The sequence below is a fragment of the Bombus impatiens genome, unplaced genomic scaffold, assembly GCF_000188095.3.
Source record: "Bombus impatiens unplaced genomic scaffold, BIMP_2.2 scf_0151, whole genome shotgun sequence".
In the NCBI taxonomy this organism is placed as follows: Eukaryota; Metazoa; Arthropoda; class Insecta; order Hymenoptera; family Apidae; genus Bombus; species Bombus impatiens.
In genome coordinates, this window is record NT_176570.1 from 115,140 (window position 1) to 137,869 (window position 22,730).

Here is a 22,730-nt window from a genome sequence, read left to right on the forward strand (position 1 = left end):
GGCCGGTTTTTAATTAATCCATCCACGCCGCTTATAAACGATCGATGCCCGTTCCCGTTTTACGATCAACGCTTCCGTTCGCCTCTAATCGACGTCGACCACCACGGATTCTCACCCCTTTTTCACCCCGTGGCTAAACGGAGACCGGGTTTCTAGGGCGGATCGTTGCGCTTCATACAGATGGTGAATGTGATGGTTGGTTGGTTGGTTGGTTGGTTGGCTGGTGGTGGTAGTGGTGTGGCGATGCTTTTTAAGATCTGCTTCTTTCTTTTTGCTTCTTATTTTTTTGTTTCTTCTTCTTTTATTATTTCTTCTTTTTTTCTTCTTGCGGAGGAAGACGGAGGGTTTCTTCGTTTTTCTTTGCGCGAGGATCGTGCCTTTCCTATAGGTTTCTGACTCTTTGCCTTTCTCTTTGTGCGCTTCTGTATTGCGTGAAGAAGCATTTCTTCTTTTCTTCGGTGTTTGTCTCTTCTTTTGATTTTTAATCGAGCACTCTGTATCTTTGTCTTCTTTCTGATTCTTCTTCGTTTTTCTTTGTGGAATGTGGCGGTGGTGGTTGGTTGGTTAACGGGGCAATTGGCAACTGCTTCCCTCTTTTTGCTTCTTTTTTCTTCTTTTTGCTTGTAAGCGCATTCTTTGTTTTCTTTGGAATAATCCGTTTCCCGCTCGAGGACTGTGGTTTTCTGATTCTTTGTTTCGCTATATGCGCGAGTACTTTCTCTTCTTTTTAATCGGCTTGCTTCTTCCTTCTCTCTTTAATCGATTACTTTGTATCCTTTTTCGCTCGTCGTTTTCCTTTTCCTTGTTTTCTGAATCTTCTTCTTTTTTCTTTGCGCAATACCCACGGTTGGTTGGTTAGGTGACAGTATCGGTGCTGATGCTATTTTTTTGTTTGTGAGAATACTCTTCCTTTCCATTGGGTTTCTTCGTTTCTCTTTGATCGACGGATCCTCTCTATGGTTTTCCGATTCTGTGTTCTCCTCTTTGTGTTTGAGTACACGATAAAAATTGTTGGTTTTCCCTTTCTTTTTTCTTCGGTCAGCTGCTTTTTTCCCTTTTCCCCCTTTTTATTCGGACACCTTACCCTTTCTTTGATTTCTCGATTCTTCCCTTTTTTGTGTGCGAACATTTTTTTCCCTCTTTCTTCTTTGTGCACGAGGAACAGGTACTTTCTCTTCTTTTTCTTTTTCCTTCGTTTTTTCGGTTTTCTTCTTTTTTCATACATTAAATGAATATTTTTTAGTTAGTAATTATCCACCTTTTTTCGTTACGCGCGTTACAAGTACTTTTTCTTCTTTCTCTCTCGTGGTCTTGATCTTCCTTCTTCTCTCGTACAATAATTGAATTTTTTGACGCACATATACAGGGTGTTTCCGAAATCTACTGCTTCCGAAGAGCAAGTCGAACGTATACAATATAATTCTTCCACTTTCTTCTAACATCCAACAGCGGATATTAGACGTTGTGTACGGAACATAGATCATGCAAATAGCATGAGAAGCGCTGTAAGAATCGTAGAATCTAATATACAACTTTGGGACTATTAAGTATGCCAAATGGAATATTGGAGCAGGAAAGAAGAAGAAAAAGAAGATGATCTAAATAACGACATATTTCTCAGTACATCGTAAAAATGTACTTTTCTTATACACACACGCATATATAGTTACAATCTTTCTCTTTTTTTTAATATATTTATCTTCGCTTATAGCTGTAACTAGAAATACGCGAGGTACAAGGTATTCCTCTTCGATCAAAAATTTCTCGTCGATTCCAAAAAATCAAAGAATCCATCGGCGTAATTACTGATAAGCGATCGATAAACGAAAATAGAGACGGAGATAGAGACAGACAGAGACAGAGACAGAGAGAGAGAGAGAGAGAGAGAGAGAGAGTGGCGAGGTGAACCGCTAATTGCAAGCAAAATCGATTGTTTCCCCGTATCAGAAATTCATAGGCTAACTCGGCCAACTATCAACGAGCTTTGCCAACTTTCAGTTGCGCCGAGTTGAAATCCTGCAAATGTTGCATCCATCGTATCGGCGGAATCCAATTATCGATGAACATCGAACGAAAATGGTTAAATGGAAACACGAGCCTGATAGTATCTATAACGCGATCGTTATCCTAACTTTGGTGAAAAGATGCTTGCAATCGTTAATAGCGATTCTTTCAGGAGTAAAATTTGGCTCGGTAAAAGGACGTTTATAACAGTAATAAGAAAACTTGATAAATAAATCTTTTTAACTAATTGTTTGTGTTTAATCGTTGTGTTTTAATTTGTTCGCTTGATGGTGTTTGATACGTTTGACGTTTAAATAAAATGATGATATTACTTATTGTCGTACAATTAATCGTCTTTCAATGTTGTACAATTTATCGTGGAGTATGCTGTTGTGAGCGTTCCTTCTTTTTTTTTTCTTTTTTTTATTTTAACATTCTCTCGTTCTACGAACGTTTTTAATTAATTTCTCACAGCCGGGTATTCTTGTTTTTCGAATGGATTATCGAACAAAAGGTTAGAATCGCCTTGTTCTTTATTTTCCTCGCCATTGTTAAATACCTTCTAAATTGCTCAGATTATTTCAGGCGAGTCTCATATTTTTTTGCGGCGTGCTGAATTTTTCTCTCTGTAATACTCTTCTTTTCGTCGGAGTGAAATTTTTCTATCAAAAATATTTACTTTATCGGCAATCTCTTCACAGTACATAGAACGTTCGTCGTAATTAAAATTCCATTTCTCTTCCATCAGCAGCATAATTAATGGTCTAAGACACTCGTCTGTTATCAAATAACATTTCTACTTTACAAAACCACGATATTACTTACAATTTTTGTCCCAAAATTATCTATAGAAACTATTTGTTAATTAAAATCCACCCTCGACATTTGTACGTTCCAAATCTGTTGTCTTCGTCTTAATTAAAATTGTCAAATATTCATCTCTTTGTAGATTATATAATTTGCAATATCCCGAATCTTCCACCCTCGCAGCAATTAAAATAAAAATATCTTGGCTACTTCCAGAATTACAATTCGAAAACTCGCTAGGTATAACGATATAATTGTCATTAAAAAATTCCAGGATATTCATTTCTCTCAAAATCACAATCCACCCCTTCACAACGTCTTGAATCATTCACCCTCGCAGTAATTAAAATTAAACAAGCTTGTCTTTTCGAGAATCGCAGACCCAATCGAAAATCACAATCAGCTCTTAACAATATCGCAAATCGTTCATCGCCCAGAATAATTAAACTTAAGCGAGTTTGTCCTTTGCAGAGTTACAACGTAACATCGGAAAAAACTCGAAACTTTTCACTCTGCAAATGTCATTAAAATCCCAAAATATCCACTTTTCTGAGAATCGCAATCTACCCGTAACAATACCCCAAATCATTCTCAACCCCTGTAACGAAACTTCGCGAAGCTTCATCAGAATTAAAATGCTCGCCCCTAGCAGCCAGGTCTTAAAATAACGAAACAAAATGACCTAGAAGATATACCTGGTGTCTCGGCTGAATGAGATCACCTAAATACCTGCCTTATCTACGATTGTATGAAAAAATCTTTATTTCATGGGGCGCGTGAAACGGTGGAACGAATTTTTCTCGTTCATTTTTTTTTTTTGTAAGGAGATTCCAAGGCCAACGGTATATTTACGAATAGAACCTAATATACTCCTTTGCATCGGTAGATATGACTTTTCATTTTGCACAGTGAAAAGTATCAAGGTGCTTTGCGTTTGAAAACGCTTCGTTTAAAATACACCTTAATTTCGTAAAACTGGTAAAAAGTTTTCAGAAGGTTTGATTACAAATACTCTTGCATTTACGTTTCCCTTTATTTCCCTTGATATTTTCATTCATACAAAGTATACAGAGCTGTGTATAAAAAGATTGAAAAGACCTTGAAATCCCCTGAAAGAAACGAGGTGAAAAAATTCTTTCCACCGTTACGCGTGCCCCTTCAAATTAGCTTAACTTTGCCCCGAACAATCTTTTTCGCGCAATCGTAAATAAGGCAAAACAGATTTAATATACGCGGTTTCGTTTATCCGAGACATCCTCCATCGTAATCCGTCTAATAAATTACGCTACAGCTGGTAAACATTATATCAGATGGTAAATTAAGATGAAGCTTTAAGAAGTAAACTATGGCAGAAGCAGAACGTATCAAACGTGCACATGCTGAGAAAAGATAGCAATGGGCATAAGCTTCGCTGCAACGAACAAACGTTCACAACATATATGACATATATAGTGTATTAAGATACCAATATAATCTAACATAATACAATTAATTGAGAATACGATTAAAATTCTATCCGACCGAACTTGACCCTTTAACAAGCCTTCTAACAACCCTGAAAAATCCTTCTACCAAACTGCAAACCCATCCAGCTGAACGTCACTGGCGTCCTCAAAAACCATCCTCTCCATCTGTCGACGCGTCCATCCAACATAATGCAAAAGCTTTTGTCTACGAGAGCGAGAGAACGAGACAAGATTCGCGTGTGATTACTAAAAGTTCGTCTCTCGTCTTTCCTGCGTTCTCGGTGGCCTCGTCCGACGCCAGTTCCCTCTCGTTTCGCTTATTCAGGGTTCGCTGCGACGAGCAACTGGCGCGCTTCGTCTTCTTCTTTTGATTGGTTCGTTAGCAGAGAGACCGGCGCCCATTCTACGTTACGTCGTGGAATCATAAAACGAACAGAGTGTAAAAGATCAGGGAGAAAGCGGAAGGGATGAAAAGGCAGAAAGCCGGAGAGACCGAGAGAGGCGAGGCGAAGAGTCTTCTTCCGCGTCCTTGACTCCTAGAGTCCTCGTCTCTTCTTGCGCGAAGAAACCAACAGAAATTACAGGGAACAGCGATGACGCGGCGCTCCGCCAACATCATGCGAATGAGAGAACGGGATAGACACGTTTTGTTGCTTGCCAAGGTATTCGAATTCCTCTAGACATTTTTCTTGTTTTCGTTTTTTGGCAATATGTTGCGCGTCTTGTACGGAACAGCTCGAAATTTCGCTCGCAATATTGAAATCGAGTATCGTGATCGCGTTAGTAGACTATACGAGAAAAAAGAAGTCGAAAATATCGAATAAAATTTTTTTTTTTTAATTTTTCCATCGAGACAACGATCTACAGTGAGATCGGTTATAACGAGACGCGATAAAGTGCACGCGTACCGAGCGAAAATTCAAAGTCGATTTCCTCGAAAACAATGCCTCGAACGAAAAAATTTTATTCTATATTTTCGACTTCTTTTTTAGCGTAGAATCACCCCCTTTCTGCTTGTACCACCAGTTACCAACCACTCTGTATATTAGGTTGCAAAAAGTTTCTTTGGTTTTATGAGGAAACATTTTATCAGAAGCACAAGATCTTTTCTTTTATATCGTTTTATTGAATTATGCACGATCCATTTTGTTCTGTTTAAGATAAAAATACATTTATACAAAATTATACGAAAATGTTTGTCTAAAGATGCATCGTTGTAATAGACGTGTTTGCAAAAGAGAGACACTCTTGGTACAATTTAACATATGGACGTTCCAATATATCTGTTACAAGCATACATTCTGTATTATTTATTAAGACATTGTGAGTTTTTTATGGAACATTTTGAAATTTCATTGGCGGTATCGAAAATCGAGTATCGTGATCGCGCTGGTAGGAAACGAGCCTGGAAAATTGGCTTATCTACCACGTGTTACAGAAAGCACTATACTTTGGATGCTTCGTGTATCTCTTCACATTACGTGCATTCTGTGCAATTTTGCCCACGCAAATTTTCCTATAAAAATCCACGATCTACTCGTAATATTACTATCTTCTGCTATTTATTTTCTGTATCTTCTATGAGACGCTCGATATTTAACGTGTGTTCGTTAATTCCACGAGATACTGATGCAACGGTATTTATCGCTGATTGCTTACTCTGCTAGACTCTATAAATTTTCTCTGGCAAGCGTTCAAATACTTTCGCGACCCACTGTGTACAGAACAAAACGAGAGAATCGTAGGAGTCCAAGAAGCAGTTCGACTCGTCTTTTCCATAATAAGAACACGGTGAGCGCATCCTCCTCGAAGCGCACTCTGTTAACCAGTTAGCCGCGTTTGACGAGTATACACGTCCGACAAAAACCTCGTTCCGCTGCGTTTCACGCGTATGCTTGTCGTCGCTTGTATTTATTCACGCACTCTGTGACCCAACACGACCCCCGTGACAGATTTCTAAAACTAAATTCCGCTGTTGACTGGTTAAACACTTAACATTTAACGTGTCTCCGGTGTTCATTAACTCGCCGATAAAACATACTAATAGAAGAAAATAAAACGAACAAGCAAAAGAATACAAATGATCATCACGAAGCAGCTGTATACAACGCGAACAAAGTAGTCGTCCTTTGCTTTCTAACACATTTCAGGGACACACTTTTCAAAGAGATCGCAACAACTAACCGGTTGGTAGTTAGTAATCGATCGGAAATAAAACGTTGTCAATGGAAGGTCGCGCGTAACGAACGATCGTCAACTAATTCCACAAGATGACGTACCGATGCAACCATCAACATACTGATCTATCGACGAACGCTTGGCCTGCTTACCCTGCTGGATTCCCCGTCTCTGGCAAGCGTTCAAATACTTTCGTGACCCAGTGTGTACGCAACAAAACAATACAATGGCAGCAGCAGTGTTCCCAAGAAACGTAGGAGCCCGAGGAACTCATCCTCTCGATAGCAAGAACACCGTGCACCCTCCTCGAAGCGCGTATGAATTATCATTACGGATGGTCAGACACGAATAAGAGGCTGTGGAATCTCGAGGAAAAAGCCTGGCCAGGCCACTGGTCGAGTGTTTTCATGTATAATGGATGAGAGACAGGCGCCAGCCGACCTATGAGCAGGCCCGCAACCATGATCGCTGCGACATCCCGGTCGACAGCTGGCCGATTATTCTCAGCCAGACACCGAATCGACCTTCCTTCGTACTTGTCCCAACTGGCTCATCCACTTTCTGCTTATTCCTCGGCATTCTAATTCGCGTCCGCTCTCCACCAGGCTTCGCTCAACGTCGATCCGGATATCCGCACGTGCGCAGCAACGCGACGAATTTCCCAGTTTTCTTCCCGAAGACTCGTGAAATCGAGGCTCGAGATACATTCGAGCAAATGGAAACTCAACGAGTTTTCGCTGCGTCGAATGGAGAGGAGGATGATGGTTTTAACGATCCTTAGAGATGGCAGACTGCCAGTCGATCGGTTGCTGGCGATGGGGATAAATGGTTTCTTGGATGATCTGACGCGGATCGACCCGGCTCGTTATAACGTGGCGCAGATGTTACATGTGTAATGAATCGGCTGATTATCTTCTGCTCTTAGGGGAAATGAATATGAACGATCAATTCTGCTCGCTTCTGCTTCGTCTTTGCATTGTATTTCCTCGGATGTCTTCCTTTTCCGAATATCTTGTTGCTGCAAGAACGCAATATGTATAGGCGCTAACGAAATTATGTTGGATATTAAAAGCAAATACTTGAGAGCTGTATATATATATATTTCGATGATATCCGTCGAAATATAACGTCCATTTTCGGTCATTTAGATTCGAGAGAACAGGTTTAGGCAGAGCTAATATTTGCAATTGTTACTTGCAAGGACTGCAGTACGTAATTAACTTGACATTCTCAGAATATTGACTTACAAAACATTTGCATATACTGCGTTGTTGTTTATCGTTATTGCCAAATATATATCGTTGTGTGTATTTGTATACACTAATTGATATACTTATGTTGTTATATTATTCTTATTATGTCATTATGCTTTACTGTTATTTAAAAGAAGCACACTATAAAATTATCTTCTCGAGTAAGAAGATCGTTCACTCTTCCCTAGTGTGTGTGCATTTCAGAAAATATTATAAAAACTGCGTATAATTTCTTCTTTTTTGAATTGAAGATACGTGTTACGATTATTCCCTGATCAAATGAATATTTTTATACATATATCATTGTGTGTTTGTGTACACTAATTTTATATGTTTGTATACACTAATTGGTATACTTGTGTTGTTATATTATTCTTATTATATCATTATACATTACTGTTATTTAAAAGAAGCACACTATAAAATTATCTTCTTGAGTAAGAAAATCGTTCACTCTTCCTTAGTGTGTGTGCATCTCAGAAAATGTTATAAAAACTGCGTATAATTTCTTCTTCTTTGAATTGAAGATACGTTGAAGATACGATTATTCCTTGATCAAATGAATATTTTTCTACATATATCGTTGTGTGCGTTTGTATATACTAATTGGTATACTTGTGCTGTTATATTATTCTTATTATATCATTATACATTACTGTTATTTAAAAGAAGAGCACTATAAAATTATCTTCTTGAGTAAGAAGATCGTTCACTCTTCCCTAGTGTGTGTGCATTTCAGAAAATATAAAAACTGCGTATAATTTCTTCTTTTTTGAATTGAAGATACGTTGAAGATACGATTATTCCCTGATCAAATGAATATTTTTATATAAAGGTAATAACACTTGTCGTGTCGTTCTATGTGATATGCTAGGGAAACGCGAATGGATTTATCGCTCAGCCTAACACGTGGTAATCAAAATCTGCAAAATCGTAGTTCTCCTCCAATTAGCCTTATCAAAATCCATTTGTGCCGACAAACAACTTTGTTTGGTATGCAATTAAGCTTGTTGGATCGTACGAAGCCCTTGCAGCCCTTCCAAAGAGGGCTATCTATCCCAGGGAGAGCTAAACAAGACCTCTCATCAAAAATACCCCATTCGCTCAAAGAACTCGCAAACGTATACTACCCTTAACAAAGAGCTACGTGATTCGTTTCTAAAAAGAAGAAAGGGAAAAAAAAATAGAAGAAGGAGAAAATAAAATGGTCTCACAAGATTTTCGTACCAACGTACGAGGGAGCAGCAGAAGAAGAAGAAAAAGAAGAAGGGGAGGAAAAAGAGTGTAGGAAAGAAGAAAGGGGTTGGCAGGCTCTTAATTGGAATTTATTAGAACGAGTATTCGAGTTCTGTGAAGCTGGTGGTTGGTATCAACGAGAACAGCAAAGGAATACTTCTTCTACGTGATTCTAACTGTTTCTGTCTTCCATGTAGAGTACTGTGCAAAAGTCCCACGTCTCTCACTCGCTTGCCAAACGTACGTATTTTATTGTTACTTTGCACGTTAATTTCCAACGTTTGGAAAAATGAATGGAACAGAGGGCTGGATTATTCGAAGCTCGATTATCCGAACCGGCGTCTCATCGTCGTTATCAGCACCGGTTCTTGGAACTGGCAAGATTATTACTTTAAACAATAAACTTTCTTAACGTTAAGCAGTATGCAATTACTATGTATCGTACATATTTGGTTTTTGTTCTTTATTCGTGTAAGAGGATATACGTATCTATGTAATAAATAAAATGATAGGTATATCGTTGCTTCAAAGAATTTCTTCAGAAATGAATTAATATTATATTAAACGTGTTTTTTACAACAGTGCATCTTCATACAAACGTGAAAGCGAGTGTGTGAAATGTCACGGTGTTTATCTCGACAGAACGAAATGGATCGTACGTAATTCGGCAAAATAATATAAAACAAAAAAACGTTGCGCGTCTATTATTTCCTCATAAGACGAAAGAAACTTGTCGGACAACCTAATAATATTTCGAGTGATATATACAGCGGTGATAGTCTTTTTACGGTTAATTCCTATGACTATTCATCGGATAAATAGATACATGTTTCATTATCCGAACAATTCGATTTTCCGAACCACCTCGGCTCCAATTCATTCGGATAATTAACGTTTAACTGTACATTAATAAAGAATATGATTAACATTGAAATATTAGTATTAATAAAGATACTGAATATTACATAGTTAATAGATAGATTAGATGAACAGTAAAATAATTCATGGTTAATATTAAACAAATAGACAGTAGATATGTAACGATAAAATAAGGTTGTATGTATGTGTGTTTGTGTGTGTAGATGATGAAATAAGAATACAAGGAAATAAGGAAAATAATCGTAAACCTAAGTAAAAAAAAAAAAAAACTAAATAAAAATGAACTTCTAGTGCTACTATCACTGAATATTATCCTTTAATTCGTCGCATAATTAATTAAGAAGAGCTTCGTTGAAGAATCAGAATCGACATGGTGAAAAGTACGCGAATATGCAATATATGCTTATTTGTCACGATGAATCGGGCTACGTTACAACGTACAAGTTTTCTCTTTTCCCTGGAAAATTCGTTTTTTCTCACCTACAGTGTTCTCTGCAAGAACCTCTCGATTTTATGTTTCATAGAACAAAGTTATAAAAATGTAATAAATCGTCAAGTTAATATACGACAGAGAATTGGTGTTTTTTTTTTCATATTTGCAATAAAAACTATCGTACTCCGACCAGCTATGCGAGAATTTCTTTTTCCGTCGTTTTCAAGTGCCTACGAACCGATTGCCATTTAAATCTCTCGGTATCGCCAGATTGCACCAGATTTCACCGAGTCTATCTTTCGATCGATGGTTACAACTCTGCTAATTTTATTTTGTACGAAACGCTGGCTTATTTGACACGATAAGAGCACTTTATTTACAGTTTTATTGTATTTTATCGCAGCAGAAGAACCACCAACGTGCTGTCCCGATCGATTTCGCTTTTTCATACGGAAACCTGTTGTATTCGTTCGAAATTCAATCAAACTTCCTAGTTGGCTGGCCTTGAACATCAAGAGTGCGCAATTATCGAAGTTGAACTTCGAAACTCGATAAGTGGATCGTGGAAACAGCGCTGTAATAACGTATCGTGTAATTTCGTATTCGGTTTTCGTAAATATAGCCTATAGTGACACGACTAAAGCACTATGAAACTCTAGAATTTTCGTAATAGAAGTTGTACAGTTTTAAAGAGCATTTCTGTCAAAAACTTCACAAAGAGAAAAAAAAAAATAAAAAGAAGAAAAGAAGAAGAAAGACAGAGCATTTTATGGTGAGCTGTAATTTCGTTTAAATAATTGTCCATCTAAATTGTTCGTAGAAAGTCAATCGAGCGTGTGAAATCGCGAAACACTAACAGGGATGGCGTCTCTCCCTGATTTTGTCTCGTTTCGAAATACGTTATAGCGAATGGACTGAAAAATAACGTATTTTTTTTCAATTTTGTCGGCGGAAAAACATTTTAAGGGAGTGGAGCAAACCAGCGAAAATAAAATCGTCAGGCGTCGATTTCATTGTTTCACCTATACGAGCGCGGTACTCTTTTCACATGGAATCACCCGGAAAAATTGTATCGCAACAAGAGATAAAAGACACGATTTTGTTGAGCAATTTTTTTAGCCTAATCCCACAGCTCAACGATGGCCATATAACAATTTGTAAATGCAGATGAAATTGAAGCTGAAAAGTCTACATCTAAATACGTGTACTTTATGTAATATTGGCTTGGCAACTAAGTGATTGCGGATTTTGGCATTAGGCGGTATGGATAAAATCCGCAATCACTTAGTTTCCAAGCTGACACGAGAAAACTAAATTCGCGTGTTTCCGGGCATCTTCGATAAAATAACTTTTGAACAGATAGCTATCCTCCAACGTATTTCGTCTCGTTCAAACGAGAAAATATAATAATTTACGACTTTTTTTTACCATTATGTAGCGTCCGTTACAAAAAGTATATATATGACGATTCGTTATGAACTCATCGATATAGTAACAGAATATCGCAAAATTTTAGATTTTTAATTCGGTGGAAAAGGTCCCTCTCACGATGCTCATCGAACGGGACATTTTCCATTTACTTAGAAATCCCGAATTGTTTCATTTTCCATTGTCATCGATGTGCCTATTTTTGTAATGATACCGATGATACGACGATAGATTTTTGTAAAATGCCAATAAACATACTTTGTATTAATACACGCGACAAGAGAATGGTCCATTTCACAGTACCATCGCCTCGATATCACGACAGAGAATATAATTTGAATGATCGGACTGGACGTTTAATCCTGTTTCGACTAGTTGATATCGCGCGCGATCAATGGAACAACAGAGTAAGCGTATTCGCTGGCGAATTGGCATTTCGCAGTCTTCTCCGTGAACGTGTTTTCCATACACGCCATTCTTAAACGCAACGTGATCCGATTAGGAGCACTCGTGCCGCAGCGTTTCTATCGTATAATGGCACTTTTGTAACACTTTCCAACGAGATCTCTTGGCTGGCTATCGCTCGTTGTCGACGAGTTTCGAGTACGCGCAATGGATACGCAAATGGAAGGATCGCGCGGTGGAAAGTCGGAAAATTTGCCTTTTTATTACTCGAATCATAATATTGATTATTGATCGATTGATATTTCATCAAATTTTTATATCAAATGTTTATCAAAACGCATCGGACCGAGACTGGAAAAGTTAACAACGTACGAAAATGCTTTTTCATTTTCTTCATTTTTTAACCAACAATTTTCAAATTAACGGGGCTCGATACTTGTAAACAACGAAAGAAAGAGAAATTACGAAAAATAATGAGCGCGGCTGAAATGAAAAAAGGCGAATGAAGTCAGAGAGCTTTGGAATATGATTTCATAATTGGCATTTAATGTTCTTTAATTCGTGAAAATTAAACAACGAAAATAATGAAAGAGAGAGAGAGAGAGAAATTTCGAAAGATGAAAAGCACAGCACGCGTTACGATGTTCCTAGTCTCGTTCGAAAATTTAAGCAGCTCTGGAATATAATTTCATAATCGGAATTTAATATCCTTTAATTCGTAACCGATAATTAAAAACAACGAAAGAGAGTGAAATTTCGGAAGATGAAAAGCACAGCAAGAGCTACAATCTTTCCAGTGTCGTTCGAGAATTTAAAGAGCTTTAGAACATGATTTCATAATTCCAATTCGATTTTTCTTAATTTACACTCGATAAATACAAAGAAAAAAAGGAAAAAAAATATAAGAAGAGGAAGAAAGAGAAATTTCGGATGATAAAAAACACAGCACGAGCTATAATCTTTCCAGTGTCATTCGAGAATTGAAAGAGCTTTAGAACATAATAATTTCATAATTCCAATTCGATCTTTCTCAATTTACACTCGATAAATACAAAGAACAAAAGAAAACAAAATATAAGAAGAGGAAGAAAAATTTTGGATAATAAAAAGCACAGTACGAGCAAATAATCTTCTTAGTCCCGTTCAGATATTGAAAAGCCTTTAGGACATAATTTCATAATAGAAATTTAATCTTTTTTAACTTACGATCGATATAATTACAAAGAAAGAAAGCAAGGGAAATTGCAAGAAATAAAAAACATAGTAAGAGTCCTAATGTCTTTGGTCTTGTTAAAAATATAACACAAAGCTTTGACATTGCATACCGTGCTTTTGTTTTAGGATAGTTAGGAATTCCCAAAGATTTATACGACGTTGTTCGAATCCGCGCAAAGCTAATATCGGTCGAGAGCGTTTCGCAATCATTTCGCCATTAAAAAAATTATCTCCGTTTTATGGCGAGGATCCGTATAACGATCTCATCGTTTCCACTTATAACGACCTAATCGTGGCAAGAAATTATTTTTAATAAAATTTCCCGATATAATTATCTTTTGAATATATTTCACTAAAAAAAAGAAATCTGCAAACTACGTACGAATTTTTATAAAAAATGGAAATTACGAACGTTACAAAATTATTCCTTCAATTTCTCACAATTATCCCCACGCAACAGAATTTCTATTATTTAATCATTTTATTTAATCCGCAAATCTTTGCGCCATCAGAGAAAATCTGCAATATGGGAAATTATTATTTTAGGAAGTTTTATCGGGATTAAGCTTTCGCGAACGTATTTTTATCAATCTTTGCCAATGTTTTCATCTATCTGTCCATTTATATCGATTTAAACGGCGAGTCGTCGGCGAAACCCAATATTTCCAACGTTCTAGAATTATTTTTAATATTCCCGGTATTTCCAAAAATCTGCTGTTCCTAACCGAAACCTCGTGAAATTAATTTGTACCATTGATCGTGGGAAATTCCACGAACGCATTCGCACGAAACGGAAAAGCTGTACGAAGGCCAATAAGGTCGATATTAACCGTGAAAAGTATCGTCCTGTTAATCTTTACACCCGGAAAAACAATCAAAAAGACCACGTAGTGAAAGACGCGTTTGCAAAAGAAAACCACTTTTGGAACAACCTGATGCGAAATGAAATGAAACGGGAAGTATACGTTTGAAATTCGCAAAAAGCTGTACGTGTTTGTCAAGAAACGAGAAAAAACGAGCTTTCCGCGTATCGAACGAAACACAATGATTGCACAGAAATAAATTTCTATTGAGAAACGTAAGCAACGGAAAGATGTAGAAAATGAGACTCGAAAAAGGGAAAAAGATAGAAACCGTGGAAATAGGTCTTCTTGTTCACGCGTTTGTTGCTCAGCAAGATTTGAATGCAGGGCTTGAAAATTTTGGGTAAAATATGGTGTTCGCAGTGAGAAAGAAGCGTGGTAAATTTTCGCTTGGAATTTTTGTTGCCTTTTGCACGAAGCTATTTATTTCTCTTAAAAGCGTCTCCGCAGAAGTTCATTTCTACAGCTTTGACAAGTTGCGCAGCAGGCTACGAGGCAGCTTTCCACTCTTCAGGAGTTGTACAGTATCCTGTACGCTTTCGAATGAAGTGACATTTTTTAATTCTACCGTCCGAAAATGGCCCTGGAAACTAAGCGTGTTTCCTTCTTCAAAGAGAGAAAAAAAAAAAGGAAAAAAAGAAAAATGGAATCATCTCTTTAATTTTATATCGTAGTTGGCGTAAAGGCCAATCGATAGCTGATATTTTTATGTACAAATTTACAAGAAAATATTTTTTACTTGATATCGGTTTGAGCCCCGACGTGAGCATTTGACCTCGACCGATTCGCAATCGAAGGCAATCGAATAAGTCAGTTTAAAGAAAGGAAAAAAGGACGTGCTGATTCCAAAAAATCTCGCCTTGTCGGGTTTCCTTTGGCCATAAACTAAAGGTCAAAGGTCGATTACTGAAGCTATTTGAAAAGACGCGATCGTGTTGTTGCGCGGCGACAAAAATCATTATTAAACCTAATACGAACATATGGATTACAGATGCGGGACGTGGCAGCCAAGCGAAACATCAAAAAAATGGCCAACCTTCGATGCATCGTCTTATGATACATCTTGCATGCACGGTGGTTTGCAAGAAACTACGATACAAGGAAAACGTGAAAAGTGGAACGTGAAACATGTCTACATACAAAAAAAAAAAAAAAAAAATATCATACAAACATACAAAAATCGCGTAAACCCATTCGTTAAAAACTGCTACCAAGTGTAACTGCTATTGTGCTAAACTCTAACAAACGTACCAAGAAGACTCGAGAGAGAACACTGCTCCGATTTACCCAGACTCATACACTATGTACACACGTACGACAGAAATAGAATAGTTGCAGTGACTGCTGGTAATCGAGGAATTATTTGAAAAATGATATCCGCTGGTATCGTGTTTCACAGACATTCAATGATGAAACTTCCTTTCGTTTATAAATTGTCACGATATTTAACATTTTACCGATCGCTAGCGATTCAACAGCATACGCCCGGCAACTCAGGCGCCGATTCTCCCTGGCGCCGGCTCTGTTTCGGTTTAGACTCTCCGATACCATTCTTCTTGTTCATCGCGAACGGTACGTTCTTCAAATTGGTATAAAATTGTGGCAGCTCACAAAGCAACGCAACTGACGCCACTGAGCAAGGTACCTTAGTACTAAATGACAAATTACTGTTCAAATAACGAGAAAGATTGTCGGCGACAAAAAGCCGATTAATAGGCTATCGGTTAGTAAGCGTTGGTTACAAAAAACCGATTAATCGGCTATCGGTCGGTAAAGTGTTAAAAGCAGTCTGATAAAATCACTGGTACAGCCGATGAGTCTGATAAACTTCGTTTTTAGCTGTGGAATAAGACGAGACCAAGAAAGATGAATTATTTGCTTGCATTGGATTGGCAACTAAGTGATTGCGGATTTTGTCATTAGGCGGTATGGATAAAATCCGCAATCACTTAGTGGCCAAGCCAATAGTAAAAAGATGACGGAGCTTTAAAATGAGATATTCCCGGACGCTCTGTTCTCGAATATCGAGTTTGTTAATTTTGCGTCGGTAAATTCAGAGTACAATTACGCTATCTAATTAAGTTCTAATGTGCGGGATATCTTATTAAACGCGCGTTTAAACGGATACGCGGAAACTCAAAAGAAAATGTGAGAGCTTTTTAAAATGCAGATAGAAATTTCATCGAATAGAAAATAAATACGAGAAGGAGATTATATTTGTAAGTTAATTCGATACGAAATTGTATCGATAATGGAACAGATATTTACAGATTCGTGTTTTACATATTGGAATTTAATTTTCAATAATTTCTTGTAATTCCACAGCGTCAATTACATTCGTATAATCACCTACGAGTTATGTAAATGTAGTAATCGTTAATTCTTGTACAGAAAAAATCCTGAACGTGAATTGACAATGCATTATACATCGAAATTATTGATATTGTTAAAGGCAGAGAAACATAGACTGGAAGAAATAAATGTTTATTCAAAAGTATCAGGATGAAGATTGATAAAAATTCTCTGACAATTTGCACGCGTTAAAATTGTTTTTGGAAATGTCTTTCTTGCGGTTTGGAAAATATTAAACCAAAAAAGGGAGTTTCTCGAGAAACGCGCGTAAAGTTGCTCGATTATATCTGAGTTCGCGCGATTCTTTTTAAACCGTTGAAAAAATGTAATTAATTGTGCTCGACCATTAAGAATATTAATGAAGGAGATAGAAAGAGAAAAGAAATTAAGCTTCGCAGAAACCAACATGTTCTTATGCATACAACTATTATTCAACTTTTTTTTTTTAATGAATCCAATTTGATGTTTCACGTAGAAATGTTATTTACTTATTTATGGAATTATTTTATAATAAACTCATTAACGTTAACAATAAACTCATTTGATCGCAAAAAAAAAAAATACATAATTTGCCACTACGTGTTTGCAAGATCGAATAATATTTAATTACACGGAATCGAGTAGGTTTGTCTGTTTAAAAAGACTCCAATGCATTAGAAACGTTCTACGTAGAGATGTTTTTCTTTGTCGCAATTAACATTCCGCGAGCATTTCTTCCCAGAAGGGAATACAGATCCGATGGAGAATGAAAAATCTCTGTTGGGGCCAGCGATAAATTTGAATCGGTTCCAATGGCGAGTCGGTGACCGCGACAACGAAAATCGTTTCGGGATTCGAGGTTGGCACGGCGACGTTGCATTTACATTAAGCCAGTTTGTCGAATCGAATCGAATGGACGCCGTGCAGATGATCGAGGGTTAATGGACCGAGAAAAGCCAAGAATTGGCTGGAAAATTATATACCGTTCTCTTGATTATAGATCTCGCGTCGTTATTTCTTATTTTCGTTTTAACGTTGCTGCTTTGAGATTATCGTTCTCGTCTCTGAATCTTCTCAAAAGAATATCAAAGCAAATTGGTAATTTTTTCTAAAAATATTCTCCCTTTCTCGTTCTTTGCTCGTGTAAACTTTTGCTTCCGATTTGTCAAGTCTGATTTTCATGGTAGAATAAGCGAAAGTACTTGAGAATAATTGCGTACTAATCTACAAGCCATAATCTATCAATTCACAGATGATACTGAATTTAGTGATCTTCCAAAGTAAACAGAATTAGCGCTGAATTTAAATCGAAGAAATCCAAATGAAATTTTAAATTAAATTAAATTAAAGGAATCGGTAAAATACACTAAGCTACTTTTAATATTATGGAGAATTTACAAAATAAGTTTGACTTTACAAATTATACACGCCTGTGTGTTTTCTATTTATTTCTATTTATACTATCAACGAGCCTACATCTATGAAGAAAAGACCTAATGGACACCCTATATATTAGGTTGTTCGAAAAGTCTCTTTCGTTTCAAAAGCTGATAATAAATGAACAACAATTTCTGTTTTATATTATTTTATTGTATTAGGTATGACCCATTTCGTTATATTTCTATTATCATCCTCTATTATTTTATATAATTTTTGTATTATCACGTTCGTGCACAATTCAATAAACTAATATAAAACAAAAAACATTGCGCGTCTATTATTTCCGTATAAAACGAAAGAAACTTTTCGGACAACCTAATATGTACATACATACACACATACATAGCAACATACTCTACACCATAATATGCTCGTGTTACGTCCGGTGACTCTTTACGTTCGAGGCGGCCACCAGCTGTGCACATAGAATTAAACGGACCGCAATAATCCTAAGGAAATGTCATAAAACGAGGCTTTTTGATTTACCGTTAGGTCCGTCAATTGGCATAAAACATCTTCCAGTCAAGAGGTTCCTTATGGTTATTGCTCCATCAGGTAAAAATAGAAGTTTCCAGGATACCACCCGCAAGCGACCAGTGGTGGGGCGATCACCATCGAACGAGAGTTTTCCTTCGCAACAGCATCGTCACCGGACTTCACTGGATCTACGACTACAGATCAGTCGACATCTGTTGACTGATTCACCGAATTTAGAACAGTCAACATCTCTTTACCGGGTTTCCACCTGTCAATCATTCACCTACTTCTCTCATACCTAACGCAACAGCGTTTTTCCTTTTTTTTTTATTTGGTAGATTATTTACGATCAATTCTCGTCGAGAATTTTAAGTAACTTCATTTGGCGTGGTACAATAACTTGGTTTATAATAATTTACATTATGTTGATTCTAGTTGGATCTAATGCTTCGATCTAAAGGGTATTTTCTTTTGAGTCTGCGGATCTGGTCCGTCGTGTCAAGTAGTTGGGTGACTAATGGGCTGTGGTGGTTGTTGACTCTTGTGCTATATCTGCTTCTCAACTTGTATATTTCTTCTTTGACTGTGGGATATCTAACGCATCAGCGCAGCTATCTTCTCTACAAAGTTCTTGGAAACATATATTATAATCTGTTAATCTCAGCGTTATACTGATTCAACCACCTGTATTATCCTAACCGAAATAGGCGATCGATCTCTGTTCGTGGCGTAGGTTATTCCAATCGTAACGGGAATTTACGACTCCCGTTGACGCGCTTCCTCGCGATCGCGTCTCTCCGCGACTGGTCGAATAAACAACTCGTATGCATGTCAAGAGAACGAATAAGGAAGAGAGAAGAAGAAATTGAGGTGGAGATATAGTTGTGGGTGATAGTGCTATTGCTGGTGTAGAGACCGAGATAGGTTCTGCTGTTGGTGTAGATGTCGTTGCTGAGGTACTGCTGGTTTTTTTTCTTAATTTGATGCCGTGGAATGAAAAATCGGACTACGGTCGTCGGGATTTGAACCCGGGTCCCGAACGTTCGTAACCTAAGGCGCTAACCACTGCGCTGTTTTTTTTTTTTTTTATAACGTTTATTGACCAGTAGATGAGTATTGCATTTGAATGTTGTTCACAATAAACAATGAACTTGGGTTGTGGGGTGGTTTAGGCAAACGTACCGATACGTGACGGTACGACATAGCCATACAACGTTTTGTGTGTCGAAATTACATTTTTCAGCTTACTATTTTGAAAGAAGATTTAAGTCGATGTAGAGCGGTGCTTATACAGGGTAGTCTAAAATATAAAATTGTTGAGAATTGTGGATCTTTGAATAATGTTATAGGAGCACTAATTTTATACTGAGGATTAATATTAAAATAGTAAAGTATTTATTTCATGGACGATTTCGTATATATTCATCGATACACACTTGCACGCGTCTCGGCACTTTCTTCTATACCCGACTGTTAACCGACTGACTAGTTTACACACACATACCTCCACACACAGAAAATTAACATACAAGTATCTCTACTACACGGTTAACCCAGTCCAGCACAGAAAATTATACATATCTCAACAAGAATAAAAAATTTTCTTTTAATTTTTCCATCGAGATAACGATCTACACTGAGATCTGTTATAACGTACCGCACGCGTACCGAGCGAAAATTCAAAGTCGATTTTCTCGAAAACAAAGCCTCGAACGAAAAATTGTTATTCTATATTTTCGACTTCTTTTTTCGCGTAGAATCACCGCCTTTACGCTTGTACCACCGCAGTTACCAACCACCCTGTATACGATATTGTTTCTCTCTTCCTATCTGTGTTCTGAAAACCTTGTCGCAAAAACAGGACAGTCAAACCACTGTGCTGCTGTAACGTCGCCCAGAAGTCAGGAATCCGCCGACCTCAGGATATGCATATAACACCTGGTCACGCGATAGCAGTGAGAATAGACAGTAGCCGGATTCCCATCCGTGAGATATGTGAATCATAGTGAGGAGATAAAGATCCCAGTCCTTTAGTCACTAAGTCAGTCTGTATTTTGCTATTGAAGTGTAACTTCGCCTTGTGAATAAAGTATACGAACGGGCTATTGTTCATTCGCCTTTTTTTTTATGTTATATATATGTCGGAGATGAAAGGACACCGGAGCCTTCCCTCTGGAACTTCGGGCAAATCCGTAAAATTGTAATTAAAGATTACAGTTGTAATTAAACAATTTGCCGTCATTCTGCCCAATTGCACTTGTTTGCGATTTGTGATAATAAACTTGGGCTCAAGGAGACCATCAGTCGCCGAACGTAGCCTTTCATCTCCGACATATATATTACCTCGTCATTTATTACGTGACACTGCCGTCGTCCGACAAAGATTGCTGTCGAGTGCCGCGACAAAATTATGGAAGAAAGCATTGAACGCCATATATGTATCACGATGACGCTGTTATTTGTCATTGAGAAGAGTGGAAACGTGAAATCGGTTTCGGTGGCGTACATGACATGACAGCTGGCAAGTCAGATCTTGGCGATTGCCGGTCGTTGCCGGTTCAGGATCAGAATTATACAGACATGATTTCGCGACCAAGGGGCTTGTCCGCTATTAATTCAAATGCAGCTCGTGGTTGGCGCGCGAGCGCTTCCGCGACGACAGCCTGCGATTATTATTGTGCAACCGGCGTAATTTGCATCTGAAAAAGCGGTACGTGCCTTCGGTTCTCGTTCCTTCTCTTGAATCTCTCTCTTTCTCTTTCGTTCTAACGTTCTCTTTGTGCGTGCATACGCGCGAGTTACGAATCAGGGAATGAAAGCAGAGAGATAAAAGACAAAGGTTTTGTTATTAGTTACGTTCTCTTTCGTTTCGTTATTAGTTATACCGTATCTGTTTTGGGAAATTTTCCTTCCAATTTCCAAGGAGTTTTTTCTTTTTATTGATATATTTTTATATTATATTTAGTAATAGTATTTTTAGTATTTAGTAGTGATAATAATAATAAAATTTTCATCTACCTATCGAATGATAAATAAAAAGTCGAAATAATATTTTCTAATGGGCAACATTCGATAGCGTAATTGTCAAGAGTATGATTCTCGGAGATAGGAATCTTCATTTTGAAACATTCTGGGTAATTACAACGACGGCTTTTAGTTTGGTTTCCCATTAATTATGCGTTTTCGATTTATATCGCGACTCGTTTGTTCGATGCGAATGCGATTAACTGTTAGAGAGTAATTAATCCGTTTGAACGCGCTCCGTTTGTTCAAACAAAACTGTAGTTAGCGGGACTAAGTAAATTTCTGGCCACTGAATTCACTTTTCCTAACGTGAACTACTATTATACGAAGGCGAAATCGTAAGTAGTATAAACCTAAGTATCTGTCGAACGGCAGGTTAAAAAGAAAAAAGAAACGGGATTTTTAGAATAAATTACAGACGTTGTTAAATAAAATAACGCGAGCAATTGAATCAGTGATCGGAGTAAAACAGTACGTGGATGTGATTTTACATTGGAAAGTGAAAGAAAGTTGTGTGCGCGAAAACGCATTAATTTTCTAAATTATCGTTTAGAGTGGAGCCTCGTTATCTGAACAAGATATCTTTCAATAACAAATGCCTTGTTTCGCCGGAATTTAACGAAAATAGCAAAAATACTGCGGATGACTGTGGACGTTGGAAAATCCACAGACGTTAAAACACAAAAGCGCGATATTGAAAATTATCCGAAGCGTGTAAATGTCTCGGATACTGCAAACAGTGACGAGAAGCTGAGATAGTCTGATTGTAACGAGACGGTTTCGTCGTGATAAAAGCGATAATTACGACGATTTTCTACAAATGGAAACAGAAAACGAAAGTGGTAAAGGAGAGGTGGTGGCTTCTCATTTCGAATTATTCGCGGCATTCGAAAAAAAAAAAAAAAAAAAAGGATGGTTGCAAGTAGAAAAAGGAATATAACTGTGTTGTAACAGTCAGCTGTGTTTCAAAAATTACGCGACTTAGCAAGCAGAAAGATATGAGGTCCGTAAGTATTTCGAGAATCTGTCAATTAATCTCAGCATGTGTAAATGAAATTTCACATGAGAAAAGCGATCCTTCTATTATCAGAAAATTCCATTATCCGAACAGTTTTGTCCGACTATTGGTTCGGACAAGCTACGTACTTCGATCTCATACCACCATCTTTCAGGATTCAATGGACGATGAGACGAGACTCTTAATTTTCATTCCTTCATTTCTTAACATTCACAGGTTCCAGGCTTCGCATCGCTTCATTTTCTTCCTTTTTTTTCTATTAAATAATATCGA

General features: G+C 37.4%; 1 protein-coding gene and 1 long non-coding RNA gene across 2 annotated transcripts in view; both read right to left on the minus strand.

Moving 5' to 3' along the window:
• Window positions 1-22,730, minus strand: part of LOC100744244 (syndecan) — a 236,411-nt gene that overhangs the window by 110,207 nt on the left and 103,474 nt on the right. The window lies entirely within an intron of this gene.
• LOC117151340 lies at window positions 18,419-19,254 on the minus strand. The gene is made up of 2 exons (XR_004461185.1): window positions 18,663-19,254; window positions 18,419-18,627 (listed from the first exon to the last, which is right to left on the minus strand). It is a non-coding gene; the product is annotated as an uncharacterized LOC117151340 (long non-coding RNA).